Genomic DNA, 11,158 nt, shown 5'->3' with positions numbered 1-11,158 from the left:
GAAACCCAATCATTTTGATGAGCATTGGAGAAATGTCGTAGATAGGACGTGAGAATTTGATTGACGCGCTCCACTTGGCCATTAGACTGAGGATGATAAGCGGAGGAGAAATCTAGAGTCTCCTTCATTAAGCCACACAGAGCTCTCCAAAACCGAGCCGTGAACTGGACTCCTCGATCCGAAACAATATGAAGAGGGAAGCCGTGAAGTCGGAAGATATGGCAGATGAAGATCTTCGCCATTTCGGGGGCAGATGGCAATCCAGATAAGGGTATGAAGTGAGCCATTTTGGAAAATCGATCTACTACCACCAGGATAACGGAGCAATTAGAGGAGCGAGGGAGATCCGTGATAAAGTCCATGGCGATATGACTCCAAGGACTAGAAGGTACTGGTAGCGGATGTAAGAGTCCGGAAGGTAATTGCCGGGGAACCTTGTTCTTAGCACAACAGGGACACGAAGCAATGAAATCCCGGACATCTTGACGAAGGGACGGCCACCAATAGTGACGTGCAATAAGAGAAAGGGTCTTCTTAACTCCTGCATGTCCAGCAAATTTGGAGGAATGACCCCAGAGTAGAACTCTCTTTCTGTCCTCGCTTGCCACGAAGGTCTTCCCAGGAGGCAAAGAGATTACTTCCAAAGGAGCAATGGAAATGATCCTAGCAGGGTCAATAATATGTGCAGGAGTCTCCACTTCATCCAACGGTTGAAAGGACCGTGAGAGAGCATCAGCTCTGACATTCTTGTCACCAGGACGAAAATGGAGTTCAAAATCAAAACGTCCAAAAACAGGGACCATCTAGCTTGTCGAGGATTTAGTCTTTGGGCTGACTGCACATAGGCTAGATTCTTATGGTCCGTAAATATAGTGAAGAGATGAACAGCCCCCTCGAGGAGATAACGCCACTCCTCTAAGGCCAACTTAATGGCTAACAGTTCCTTGTCTCCGATGGAGTAATTTCGTTCCAAAGACGAAAATGACTTGGAGAAGAAACCACACGTGATGATACGTCCAGAAGCTGACCTTTGTAAGAGGACTGCTCTGACTCCCAAGGAAGATGCATCCACTTCAAGAACAAAGGGTCTGTTGGCATCAGGACGATGAAGCACCGGAGCTTCAGCAAATCTCTGTTTCAAAGTTAGAAATGCATTTTGCGATTCTGATGACCAGTTGTTGGAATCAACTCCTTTGCGAGTAAGAGCTGAGATGGGCTTGGTTAATGAAGAAAAATGTGGAATGAATTGCCTATAGTAATTGGCGAAGCCGAGGAAACGTTGAATGGCCTTAACTCCTACTGGTCGTGGCCAATCCAGAACCGCAGACACACTTGACTGTTCGAAAACACATTTTTCAATCTTGGCAAAAAGATGATTCTAACGGAGACGTTGTAAAACCAGACGGACGTCACGTCGATGAGTGGAGAGATTCGGAGAGAAGATGAGTATGTCATCTAGATAAACCACGACACTAACATACAGACAATCTCTGAAGACGTCATTTACGAATTCTTGGAATACAGCAGGTGCGTTACAGAGACCAAAAGGCATAACCAAGTACTCATAATGGCCGTCTTGAGTGTTAAATGCGGTCTTCCATTCATCTCCAGCACGAATTCGTACCAGGTTGTAAGCACCACGGAGATCCAGCTTTGTGAATACTTGTGCTCCTCTTAAACGGTCAAAGAGCTCAGAGATTAATGGTAATGGATATTTGTTCTTCACCGTTATGTTGTTCAAACCTCTATAATCTATACATGGACGAAGAGAGCTGTCTTTTTTCTTGACAAAAAAGAAACCGGCTCCTGCTGGCGAAGAGGATTTCCGAATGAAACCTTTGGCAAGGTTCTCCTGAATGTACTCCGACATGGCTTGAGTCTCTGCAGGGAATAGGGGGTAGATTCTTCCTCGCGGAGGCATGGTACCAGGAACCAGGTCTATAAGACAGTCATAGGACCGATGTGGAGGAAGATTCTCCACTTCCTTCTTATTGAAAACATCAGAAAAAGAAGAGTAGACAGAAGGCAGACCAGAAGAACAAGGGAAGAGGAAGAGTCACCCACAGGACGTACTGACGACAGACACCGAGCCCGACAGGAATCCCCCCAATAAAGAATATTGCCATTATGCCAATCAAATGCGGGCTCGTGGGTCCGCAACCAGGGTAAGCCTAAAAGCACAGGATGAGAAATATTGGCTAAAACGTAAAACGCAATTTTCTCCTTGTGTAAAACCCCTACTTGAAGTTCTACTACCTGTGTGACCTGGGTTACAATCTCCTGCAAGGGTTTGCCGTCCACCGAAGCAAGAAAAAGAGGACTTTCTAGGGTCCTAACGGGAACAGAAAATCTAACAACCTCCTCCTGTCTAATAAAATTCCCGGCTGCACCCGAGTCAATGTAGGCAAGCAAAGAATAGCGTTTACCAGAGACATGAAGTAGGACGGAAAGCGTAAGAGGTAGAGAGGTATCACATGCACCTAGGGAGGCCTCTCTTACCTGACCTAGGCGTAGGAGTTTTCCAGACGATCAGGACAAGCACGGAGGAGATGGGAAGCACTGCCACAGTAGAAACACAAGCCTTGGGTGCGTCTCTCCTGGCGCCATTGCTCAGACATCTTGAGCCGGTCCACTTGCATCGGCTCAGGCGCTGGTACGATAGTAGATGCCCTGGGTCTGGGACTAGGTGGTCTACGTAATGGCAGGGAAGGACAAGGAATCCTTCTCGCACGCGCACGCTATTGAAATCGGAGGTCAATACGGGTAGCCAAAATGCCCCTACCAAGGCCTCATTATTCCACCCAAGGTCAGACGATAACGTGCGGAACTGAATGGCGTACTGACCCACAGATAGAGTCCCCTGTTGTAAACTGAATAGAGACTCGGTAGTAGAGGCCAGACGACCAGGTTCATCGAAAACTCGACGGAATGTTTCAAAGAAATCAGCTAAGTGTGACATCAGATGGTCGTCACGCTCCCAGAGAGGATTTACCCACGCCAACGCATCCCCCTCAAGATGAGAAATTATGAAAGCTATCTTAACCCGATCGGTGGGGTAAGGGCAAGAGCTCAAAGTGGAGACGGCACTGATTTAAGAAACCCCGACATAATTTGGGGTCTCCATTATAGCGTGGGGGTTTGGCTAGACGAGGAGGTGCATGAGAAGTGGGGACCGATGCGGGAGTAGATGCAGAAGTCTGCAGAGAGAGGAGACGAGAATCTATAGCGGCCATATAAGACAAAATTTGCGTTTGTGTGTCGCGCTGCTGCGCCAGTTCTTGCTGCAAATTAAGCAACAAAGATGCATTCCCGGGATCGGAAGACTGAAGTGAGGACAAACGGGAGTCCATGGACTTCATGAAGGCCATCATACGGGACTGATTTTCGCGAAGAAAGAGCAATTCTTTCTGAGCAGCAGAGGCTCCAGCGGGATCCATGGCCTGCGTATACTATAATGCTACACAGGGGTGAGATGAAGAGACGAAGTGAACCCAAAAGTGGACCCTCTGGGTCGCGGTCCCAGAGCCCCCCAGGGCGAGCAAACCTGATGGATGCACCCCCTATACAGGGAGTGTTAGGAGCAGGCCCAAGGAGGATGGAACCGCAACTGCCGGAGCCAAAGGGACGACTGGGTGAAGCAGCGGAGCAGGAACGCAGAGGGAGACGAGGCGGAGAGCTGTAAAGGAAAAAGCACAAATATTAGGTGAAGGCAGAACCAGGAACCAGAAGGGAACAGGGAACAGAGGAAAACCGGAAGAACCAGGATACACAGAAGGAACGGAGCACAGAGAGGTATCCAAAGGATGGGCCCAAATACAACGCTGGAACTAGCAGAAACGCTACAGCGAAGATACACAGGCGCTTACCTGAGGAAGCGTCGAACAGAAATACCCGGTGGGCGCCGCCATATTGGAGGCGGAGCCACCGGGTCACAACCTCCCAGCAGGCAGAGCGGCGGAGGAGACCCTACGGCGCATGCGCGGACCTCAGATGCGCCGAGAAGCAGAGAAGCTGAGCTGACTAGAAGAAGAAGGGACGTTGGGAGCACGCTGGCCAGACAGGTAAGTATCGGCGATCGTGACAGCTCCAACCCTAACCCTAATATTAGCCCTAACCTCACTTTAACCCCAATCCTAACTCCAACTTTACCCCCAACCCTAACCCTAATGGGAAAATGGAAATAAATGCATTTTTAATTTCAAGAAAGATATTAAGCACACCGGAGCTCCCAGGAGACATAGAACGTGGGTGAAATCTGCTGGTGCCCAGACAGCTACTGTGCTCAGTCTGTCGTGTGAGAAAAGGGAAAAAACTAGAAAGTTAGGGTCACCACGCTACCCTAATTAAAGACAATTAACTAGGCCAGTTCAGACAATGACAAATTTAAATGAACCTGAGTGTTCCGGTATAAATAATAATAATAATAATAATAATAATAATAATTTTTATTTATATAGCGCCAACATATACCGCAGCGCTTTACAAATTATAGAGGGGACTTGTACAGATAATAGACATTACAGCAAAACAGAAATACAGTTCAAAACAGATACCAGGAGGAATGAGGGCCCTGCTCGCAAGCTTACAAACTATGAGGAAAAGGGGAGACACGAGAGGTGGATGGTAACAATTGCTATAGTTATTCGGACCAGCCATAGTGTAAGGCTCGGGTGTTCATGTAGAGCTGCATGAACCGGTGAACTGTCTAAGTATGTAGCAGTACAGACATAGAGGGCAATTAACTGCATAAAGTGAATGAGAACATAATGCGAGGAAGCTGATTTTTTTTTTTTTTTAAATAGGCCACACAGGGATCGTTAGGTTAATGCATTGAGGTGGTAGACCAGTCTGAACAAATGAGTTTTTAGGGTACGCTTAAAACTGTGGGGATTGGGGATTAATCGTATTAACCTAGGTAGTGCATTCCAAAGAATCGGCGCAGCACGTGTAAAGTCTTGGAGACGGGAGTGGGAGGTTCTGATTATTGAGGATGCTAACCTGAGGTCATTAGCGGAGTGGAGGGCCCGGGTAGGGTGATAGACTGAGACCAGAGAGGAGATGTAGGGTGGTGCTGAGCCATGGAGTGCTTTGTGGATGAGGGTAGTAGTTTTGTACTGGATTCTGGAGTGGATGGGTAACCAGTGTAATGACTGGCACAAGGTAGAGGCATCGGTGTAACGGTTGGTGAGGAAGATGATCCTGGCAGCAGCATTCAGGACAGATTGGAGCGGGGAAAGTTTGGTAAGAGGGAGGCCGATTAGTAGAGAGTTACAATAGTCCAGACGAGAATGAATAAGTGAAACAGTAAGAGTTTTTGCAGAGTCGAAAGTAAAAAAAGGGCGAATTCTAGAAATGTTTTTGAGATGCAGGTAAGAAGAGCGAGCCAGTGATCGGATGTGGGGGGTGAATGAAAGATCAGAATCAAGGATGACCCCAAGGCAGCGGGCATGTTGCTTTGGAGTAATGGTGGAACCGCACACGGAGATGGCAATATCAGGCAAAGGTAGGTTAGTAGAGGGAGAGAACACGAGGAGTTCAGTTTTTGACAGGTTTAGTTTCAGATAGAGGGAGGACATGATGTTAGAGACAGCGGTAAGACAATCACTGGTGTTTTCTAATAAGGCAGGCGAGATGTCAGGAGAAGAAGTGTATAATTGGGTGTCGTCAGCATAGAGATGGTACTGGAAACCAAATCTACTGATTGTTTGTCCAATAGGGGCAGTATACAGCGAGAAGAGGAGGGGGCCTAGGACTGATCCTTGAGGAACCCCAACAGTAAGGGGAAGGTGAGAGGAGGAGGAACCAGCAAAACATACAGTGAAGGATCGGTCAGAGAGATAGGAGGAGAACTAGGAGAGAACGGTGTCCTTGAGGCCGATGGAGCGGAGCATAGTGAGGAGGAGCTGATGATCCACAGTATCGAATGCTGCAGAGAGATCCAAGAGAATTAGCATGGAGTAGTGACCATTAGATTTAGCTGTTAGTAGGTCATTAGAGACTTTAGTGAGGGCAGTTTCAGTAGAGTGTAAAGAGCGGAAGCCAGATTGAAGAGGGTCGAGAAGAGAGTTATCTGAGAGATAGCGGGTAAGACGGGAGTGGACCAGGCGTTCGAGGAGTTTAGAGATGAAGGGAAGATTAGAGACAGGTCTATAATTAGCGGCACAGTTTTGGTCGAGGGATGGTTTTTTAAGTAATGGATGTATGATGGCATGCTTAAATGAGGAGGGAAAAATACCGGAAGTGAGGGAAAGGTTGAATATTTTTGTTAGGTGAGAGGTGACAGCTGGGGAAAGGGACTGGAGGAGATGTGACGTAATGGGGTCACTGGTGCAAGTGGTCGGGCGAGAAGATGCAAGGAGCCTGCTTACTTCTTCTTCTGTAACTGCTTCAAAGTCAGAGAGTGAACTAGATGCAGTGGGGGAGGGAGGACAGTGCATGGTATGAAGAGATTGGGAGATGATTTCCTGTCGAATGTGGTCAATTTTTTCTTTGAAGTAATTGGCCAGATCGTCAGCACGGAGATCCGTGGTTGGGGCCTGCTCTCTTGGGTTGAGTAGGGACTGGAACGTGTCAAAGAGACGTTTAGGGTTATTGGACAGGGAGGTGATGAGGGTGTTGAAGTAGGTTTGTTTGGAGAGGTGAAGGGCAGAATTGTATGTCTTTAGCATGAACTTATAATGGATGAAATCTTCGGGCAGATTAGATTTTCTCCACAGACGTTCTGCGCACCTGGAGCACCGCTGCAGGAGACGTGTTTGCAGCGTGTGCCACGGTTGTTGCCGTCTGTGCCGAGTTGTTTTATGTATAGGAGGAGCAGCTTCATCCAGAGCACTTCGCAGGGTTTCATTGTAATGCTTCAGAGCAGAATCAGGACATGAGATGGAGAAGATTGGGGCCAATGAGGACTGCAAGTTCTTCATAAGTTTCTGGGTGTTAATGGCCTGTATGTTTCTATAAGTGTGGAAAGTGGGGGTGACCTGAGCGGGATGGCAGTTCTTGATAGAGAATGAAAGAAGCTTGTGGTCAGAGAGTGGGAGAGAGGAGTTTGTGAAATCATCCATTGAGCAAAGCCGGGAGAAGACCAAGTCAAGGGAGTTTCCATCTTCATGTGTTGGAGAGTTAGTATGCTGCAAGAGGCCGAAAGAGGAGGATAGAGATAAAAGGTGAGAAGCAGATGGGGAGAGGGGAGAGGCAATGGGGATGTTGAAATCACCCATGATAAGGGTGGGGGTGTCACAGGAGAGAAAGTGTGGAAGCCAGGTGGCAAAGTGATCCAGGAACTGACGAGAGGGGTGGGAGAACGATACACCACCGCCACTCTCATGGAGAAGGGGATGTAGAGTCTGACAGCATGGACCTCAAAGGAAGGGAAGACAAGTGAGGGCACTTGGGGGATAACTTGGAAAGTACATTTGGGTGAAAGGAGCAGACCAACGCCTCCACCTGCTCTGTTGTCCGATCTTGGGGTATGAGAAAAATGTAGTCCACCATATGAAAGAGCAGCAGCAGCGGTGGTGTCTGACTGCTGGATCCAGGTTTCAGTAAGAGCCAGGAGATTAAGAGAATTAGAAAGGAAGAAGTCATGAATGAAGGAGAGTTTATTACACACAGAGCGAGAATTCCACAGGGCACAATTCAAAGAGACAGAAGGCATGCATGGAATATTAATAAGGTTAGAGGGGTTTCTGGGTGTAGCAATTGGGAGGTTTGACTGGCTATAACATGGGGGGCCGGGGTTTGGAGAGATGTCTCCAGCGACTAGGAGAAGGAGGATCGAAAGAGTGAGCAGATGGTTAAGTGATTTGTGAGAGTGTCTCTTGTGTCGGATGGTGGGACTGAATGGATCTGCGCTGTTAAGCAATGTGAACAGAGCATGAGTGCTATACATAGGAGAGGCAAGGACAGAGGGGCCGATATGGATGGAGTATAGAGAGTTAATGCAAGGGCGGTGAATGTGAGTAAATGCAGCAGCCAGGATATAGATTATACAAATAAATATGGTGAGTATTTGTGCTGTTTCAAGTGAATATGGATTAGATTTAGATTGTCTTACCTGTCTTCTGCCCTGTCTAACTGCCATGTTATAACTGCCGAGTACTTAGAAAAAAAGTACTTTGAATAAAAATACACGAATAATAGTGAACGAATGCATCCCCAAGCTAAGTCTACATTTATAGAAGGCTAGCCCTTAGATCTGCCTTTTTTTTTGTGTGTGTTAAAGCTCGTTAGCAATCAATCTAAGGGTACCGTCACACAGTGCAATTTTCATCGCTACGACGGCACGATTTGTGACGTTGCATCGTCGCTTAATTATCGTTTCAAACATCGTAGACTGCGGTCACACTACACGATGCACGGCGCTGAAGCGATAAAATCATGACGTATTTGCGATGTAGAAGTCGTATGGGACAGTTATTTTCCAAGCAGAATATGCGTTGTCCGTGAGAAAACTTGTCGGGTTCCCTAATCTCAACCACCATCTTGAAATTATTAAGATGTCCGTAATTTTTAGTTTCTCAATTGACCAAAAATATTATCGGAGGAGGGTGGCCTACTGATGAAATGATACGTTTTCCAAAGACAGGAAGACCATTGAACACCAGAGCCCACAGACATGTCAGAGTATCGCACCCCTGTAAAGTGTGATCTCTATTTTATGTTTCAGTATATTGTAAGCTTTGATCTGCAGCACTCAACATTTGTGTGTAAACATTGTGATTCTTTACTTTAGGTGTAGAGAGACAGCGGCGGCGGCAAGTGAGACCCACCATTGCCACCAGTACCACATCTTCAGACACCAGTGGCAGCCCACAGTCCGGGACATCACGTAAGTTCACAATCATTGATTGCATTTTTTTTAACATCACACGGGACATAACAGGGTAGCTGAAATATTTGAAGACATTACAGACGCAGTAATGACCCAGCGGCCTAACACGCCTCCACCATCTGTTGCGACCATGCACCCTCGCACCCCTGTGAAGTGTTATATAAATTTTATGTTTCAGTATATTGTTAGCTTTGATCTGCAGCACTCTACATGTGTATTTAAAGATTGCGTTTGTTAACTTTATGTGTAGAGAGACAGCGGCGGCAACAGGTACCTGCCATTGCCAGAAGCACCACAGCATCCACCACCAGCGGGAGCCCAGAGCCCGGGACGTCACGTAAGTTAACAATCATTGATTACAGTTTTTCAACTGCATAAGGGACATAAGAGGGTAGCGGTAATATTTGAATACATTACAGACGCAGTAATGACACAGCGGCCTACCACGCCTCCACCAGACAGCAGACGGCCTCGCACCCCTACACCACCCTCAACACCTCCCTTCCGACACTCCTCTTCCTCCCCCGGGTCGGCGCCATTCTCCCCAGAAGCTAACATACGTAAGTGACCAAAACAGCGAGCGCTTCCCAACGGCGTGTTCCATAGTTAACCAGATCTGTTATTATTTCCTTTTCGGTGCTGCAGCACTGTCAAGATCGCTGGGATGGGAAATTAGCACCTCTGGTTCTGACAATGAGGAACCGGCGTCCCTTCTCCGTAAGTATCAACATAATACGAGTGGTTTTCTGCTGGATGTCACAATAGACAACTAAAACTGTAAAATTTAATAAAATTAACATTGCCCTGTGGTGCCAGACCAAATAGAAATTTACAACACACAAAATTTGGTCCTGCCACAGAGGTCGAGATGTATTTTCAGCGGATTCAACGTTGGTTCTCCAACCTCTTCTATCCACAGAACCGCCCACCGTAAGAGAGCTCCTGGCGAGACAATTGCGCCTGGAGCGGACAGCAGCGCTCCTGCAGCAGACAGCAGCGCTCCTCCAGGCTCAAGTAGAGCAGCAGGGCGTGACGCTGCGACACCTCTTGGGCCGTGGAAGGAGATAATTTTTTTTTTTTTGGTTATGTTATATTTAGTTGTTAATTAATTTTAAACCAAGAAATTTTTACCAAAAAAACCAAAAATCTTCGCATTCTTTCTTTAATGTTTACCAAGCTATAAGGGTTAACAGCACCATTTAATAGGCATCACATTTACTTTAAGTTAGAGAGGTTTATATGACAGCAAAGCAAAAAAAATTTTTTTTTATACGGCGCGATCCTGCCAGGGTACAGCTCCAGAACCATTAAAGTACTGACAGTATTTTTCGCGACAGTCCCTTGCATCGTCTGCCTGCCTGCCAGATCCAAGTGCTTGAAGAGCTGTAAAATTATCAGGTTGTGTACGCCATTCCCCGGGCACAATATCTCCGGTTCTTGCGTCCACTGCATCAATAAACGAAGGAGGAGAATAGGAGCTCGTATCATGACGTCTCAGGAAATTATGGAGCACACAGCATGCCAAAACCACAAAGTCTATAGACGGCAGCTTCAAGTTGATAGCTGTGTGGAACACTCTAAACCGATTTGCCATAATCCCAAAGGCATTTTCAACCACACGACGGGCCCTCGACAACCGGTAATTAAAGATTCTGCGCTCCGGTGTGAGTGTTCTCTGTGCAAATGGCTTCAGCAAATGTGGATGAAGAGGGAAAGCTCAGCAGTTCATTGTTCCTCAAGCTTTCCCCAAATGAAGTGTGTTCAAAAACACCACCGTCGGAGACTCGACCATTCATGCCAACATCTACATCGACAAACTCATAGTTCGCATTGACAAGGGCCATGAGGATCACACTGAAATATCCTTTGTAGTTGAAAAAGAAGGATCCAGAGTTGGCTGGTTGCGTGATGCGCACATGCTTTCCATCTAATGCACCACCGCAGTTTGGAAACTGCCACAGCTCATCAAAATCGGAAGCAATCCTCTTCCACTCATCCGCCGTCTTGGGAAACTGCAAGATGAGAAGGAAACATGTACAAATTAGGTCAAATATATTATGCACATACACTCTCATGTGGACATCCTACAGTGAATGAGGCGCAGTATGGGTATAACAAAGTCAACAACCCTGAGTATGCAGGCAGCCATTTTATCAGATGGCTTCGGTGACTCAGAGGGGGTGCTAAACAATATATCTAAATTATATAATCAATAAAATTAGGTTGGGAGCATCAAATAAAAGAAGGGTGGCGCAGGGTTGGAGCAGCACATATCAGAATGGAGCCGCAAAATGGTAGCAGCACATGTCAGAATGGAGGCGCAGGATC

At 46.9% G+C, this 11,158-nt stretch overlaps 1 long non-coding RNA gene across 1 annotated transcript; it reads left to right on the top strand.

The window, feature by feature from the left end:
* Positions 1–8,459: 8,459 nt before the first annotated feature.
* Positions 8,460–9,884, top strand: LOC138673957 (uncharacterized). Its single transcript, XR_011320390.1, has 5 exons — positions 8,460–8,827; positions 9,081–9,167; positions 9,250–9,390; positions 9,476–9,547; positions 9,750–9,884. It is a non-coding gene; the product is annotated as an uncharacterized lncRNA (long non-coding RNA).
* Positions 9,885–11,158: the final 1,274 nt, after the last annotated feature.

The sequence above is a fragment of the Ranitomeya imitator genome, chromosome 4 (genome assembly GCF_032444005.1).
Source record: "Ranitomeya imitator isolate aRanImi1 chromosome 4, aRanImi1.pri, whole genome shotgun sequence".
NCBI classification, from domain to species: domain Eukaryota; kingdom Metazoa; phylum Chordata; class Amphibia; order Anura; family Dendrobatidae; genus Ranitomeya; species Ranitomeya imitator.
Note: the sequence above shows the minus strand (reverse complement) of the source record. Positions and strands in the feature narration are given on the sequence as shown.